This window comes from Xyrauchen texanus, chromosome 25 (genome assembly GCF_025860055.1).
Source record: "Xyrauchen texanus isolate HMW12.3.18 chromosome 25, RBS_HiC_50CHRs, whole genome shotgun sequence".
Classification (NCBI taxonomy): domain Eukaryota; kingdom Metazoa; phylum Chordata; class Actinopteri; order Cypriniformes; family Catostomidae; genus Xyrauchen; species Xyrauchen texanus.
This window is the reverse complement of record NC_068300.1, coordinates 1,837,511-1,840,964: the sequence shown is the minus strand read 5'-3', so window position 1 is coordinate 1,840,964 and position 3,454 is coordinate 1,837,511. Positions and strand designations below refer to the sequence as shown.

At 37.3% G+C, this 3,454-nt stretch overlaps 3 protein-coding genes across 5 annotated transcripts in view; all 3 read left to right on the top strand.

Moving 5' to 3' along the window:
- LOC127618578 (gastrula zinc finger protein XlCGF26.1-like) overlaps window positions 1–3,454 on the top strand; it is a 105,066-nt gene that overhangs the window by 31,438 nt on the left and 70,174 nt on the right. Inside the window, exon 1 of one of the 2 annotated variants that reach the window (XM_052091126.1) lies at window positions 2,256–2,364. The exons of the other annotated variant lie outside the window; for it this stretch is intronic. The gene's annotated coding sequence lies outside the window, so the exon portion shown is untranslated. Of the gene's footprint in view, window positions 1–2,255; window positions 2,365–3,454 lie in introns of those variants that run through there. 2 annotated transcript variants of the gene reach the window in all.
- Window positions 1–3,454, top strand: part of LOC127618570 (gastrula zinc finger protein XlCGF26.1-like) — a 47,076-nt gene that overhangs the window by 31,437 nt on the left and 12,185 nt on the right. The window contains exon 1 of one of the 2 annotated variants that reach the window (XM_052091112.1): window positions 2,258–2,364. The exons of the other annotated variant lie outside the window; for it this stretch is intronic. The gene's annotated coding sequence lies outside the window, so the exon portion shown is untranslated. Of the gene's footprint in view, window positions 1–2,257; window positions 2,365–3,454 lie in introns of those variants that run through there. 2 annotated transcript variants of the gene reach the window in all.
- The window catches only part of LOC127618586 (zinc finger protein OZF-like), a 178,767-nt gene continuing 177,577 nt past the window's right edge, over window positions 2,265–3,454 (top strand). The window contains exon 1 of the mRNA XM_052091140.1: window positions 2,265–2,364. The gene's annotated coding sequence lies outside the window, so the exon portion shown is untranslated. The remainder of the gene's footprint in view (window positions 2,365–3,454) is intronic.

Sequence of the window (3,454 nt, the reverse complement as noted above, 5' to 3'; positions counted from 1 at the left end):
GGTTTGCAAAACAACATATGGTGTATTTCCGCCACCAACTGGACTGGAGTGTGAAACATAAATACGATTTTAATATTTAAATATAAATATACATGTGAAACTCGAAAAATTAGAATATCGTGCAAAAGTTCATTAATTTCAGTAATTCAACTTAAAAGGTGAAACTAATATATTATATAGACTCATTACAAGCAAAGTAAGATATTTCAAGCCTTTATTTGATATAATTTTGATGATTATGGCTTACAGCTTATGAAAACCCCAAATTCAGAATCTCAGAAAATTAGAATATTGTGAAAAGGTTCAGTATTGTAGGCTCAAAGTGTCACACTCTAATCAGCTAAACACCTGCAAAGGGTTCCTGAGCCTTTAAATGGTCTCTCAGTCTGGTTCAGTTGAATTCACAATCATGGGGAAGGCTGACCTGACAGTTGTGCAGAAAACCATCATTGACACCCTCCACAAGGAGGGAAAGCCTCAAAAGGTAATTGCAAAAGAAGTTGGATGTTCTCAAAGTGCTGTATCAAAGCACATTAATAGAAAGTTAAGTGGAAGGGAAAAGTGTGGAAGAAAAAGGTGCACAAGCAGCAGGGATGACCGTAGCCTGGAGAGGATTGTCAGGAAAAGGCCATTCAAATGTGTGGGGAGCTTCACAAGGAGTGGACTGAGGCTGGAGTTACTGCATCAAGAGCCACCACACACAGACGGGTCCTGGACATGGGCTTCAAATGTCAAACGCCTTACCTGGGCTAAAGAAAAAGAACTGGTCTGTTGCTCAGTGGTCCAAAGTCCTCTTTTCTGATGAGAGCAAATTTTGCATCTCATTTGGAAACCAAGGTCCCAGAGTCTGGAGGAAGAATGGAGAGGCACACAATCCAAGATGCTTGAAGTCCAGTGTGAAGTTTCCACAGTCTGTGTTGGTTTGGGGAGCCATGTCATCGACTGGTGTTGGTCCACTGTGCTTTATTAAGTCCAGAGTCAACGCAGCCGCCTACCGGACATTTTAGAGCACTTCATGCTTCCTTCAGCAGACAAGCTTTATGGAGATGCTGACTTCATTTTCCAGCAGGACTTGGCACCTGCCCACACTGCCAAAAGTACCAAAACCTGGTTCAATGACCATGGTATTACTGTGCTTGATTGGCCAGCAAACTCGCCTGACCTGAACCCCATAGAGAATCTATGGGGCATTGCCAAGAGAAAGATGAGAGACATGAGACCAAACAATGCAGAAGAGCTGAAGGCCGCTATTGAAGCATCTTGGTCTTCCATAACACCTCAGCAGTGCCACAGGCTGATAGCATCCATGCCACACCGCATTGAGGCAGTAATTAATGCAAAGGGGCCCAAACCAAGTACTGAGTACATATGCATGATTATACTTTTCAGAGGGCCGACATTTCTGTATTTAAAATCCTTTTTTTTTTATTGATTTCATGTAATATTCTAATTTTCTGAGATTCTGAATTTGGGGTTTTCATAAGCTGTAAGCCGTAATCATAAAACTTATATCAAATAAAGGCTTGAAATATCTTACTTTGCTTGTAATGAGTCTATATAATATATTAGTTTCACCTTTTAAGTTGAATTACTGAAATTAATGAACTTTTGCACGATGTTCTAATTTTTCGAGTTTCACCTGTATTTTTATAAAATCCTATTTTCCTAAGATAATTAAGCATTTCTCTTAGTATTTTTAACTGTCCTGAGAACAATTCAATAGGTTTGGTAAGGTGAAATAGTTTGAATCTATATTTCTCAATTTATTTAATAAATGCATTTACTTGAAAAATAATTGCACACATTATCTGTCAACCAATCAGAATCAAGCATTCAACAGACCCATGGTATAACTAATTTTATGGAGATGTGTCACAAAAATAAAAGTTTCCCTTTTGTGTTCAACAGAAGAGATGAAGTAATACAGGTTTGGAACAACATGAGGGTGAGTAAATGATGACAGAAGTTTACTTCTGGGGTGAACTATTCTCTTAAATGTAGTTTTACAAATGCTGTTGAATGTTTTCTGCTAAACTGTGTAGAGGATGAAAGAGATTCTTAGATATATTTATTTCCTGTATAATGCTGTAAAATAGTTTAAAGTATATAATGCATTTTAAAGTGAGACAACAGGGCTGATAAATCAGATGTAGATTAGATGTAGAAGCGCATCAACACTCCAGTCCAGTTGGTGGCGGTAATACACCATATGTTGGCTTGTAAACCGCCATTAAACAACACAAGAAGAAGAAGAACAGCGCTGATAAATCAGATATTTGTTCTCAAGCGCGTCAACACTCCAGTCCAGTTGGTGGAAGTTGTTGTTTTGAAAACCTCCAGAAAACACAAGAAGAACTCATTTCGGTAAGTGTTGTGAGGTTTATATTGATTTTGATCTATATATTTTCTGTGCATGTTGTACATTTTTCTCTCTTTGGCGTTTTAATGACCGTGCAAAAAGCTTATCATCGACGCATTATTTTAGGAGAAATGAACAGAAATATGCGAGTTATATTTTTAATTTCGGACGTATGAGCTCTTTAAATCCAGCGGCTGACTGTAAATGAGTTGAAAGAAGGCGATAATGTGCTATATTAGGGGAGAACGAGCACAGACGGATGGGTTAAAAGTATTTTCCCTTTAAAATGATGCACGTTTGTTATAAAAAGGCGGGACACTTTGTGAAGTTCTTTCGTTTGCACTGTTCACGAGACTTTGTTGGACTTTTACATTTACATAGCCAGGTATAACGATACTAGTTTAATATAAAAACACTTCAGAAGCAGTTGTCTATTTACACTTTCGTCTGTCTGTGGTTAAACTCAAATACTTCTAGTTTATTCTTGTGTTTGTTTTTTTAATTCCATTCGTCGTAACGTTGTGACCACGTGTTTACTGACTACAGTTCGGTGTGTGCGCATGCGCCTCATTTGATCTCTAAAGAAAATGTAAACACTATCTAGTTTTGTTCGACGTACAGCAAGTACAGTGTTTTAGAAAGTAATATAAATGTGTATTATGGAATAAATAAATGCATTGTAATAAAATGTAATGTGCGGTGGCACACCCTTGTAAAAAGATTCTTTAAATTTGAAATTAATTAGTTCGGGTGCCAGGTAGATTTAGTCTACCACATTCAATGGTTTAGGCCGGATAGCTCAAAGGCCACCAGTTACACACAAAACAAAAGATATATTAAACCCATACAAAAACATTACCAAAGGGGTTCAAAGTAAATATTTATATTCTTCGTCTTTTACAAAACAAACAGAAGTAGTAACATTTCACACATGAAGTTCAGTATATTAACAGTTCACACTGAATGAAGGTTGTGTGGTGTAGGTTCACATTAATGATTAGTCCAAGATTTCGAAAAGAGTCCACAAATGCAAATTAGTACCGCAAGAGCACGCACATTTACATTCAAATGCAGATCGCCGAGATCGCCATTCTC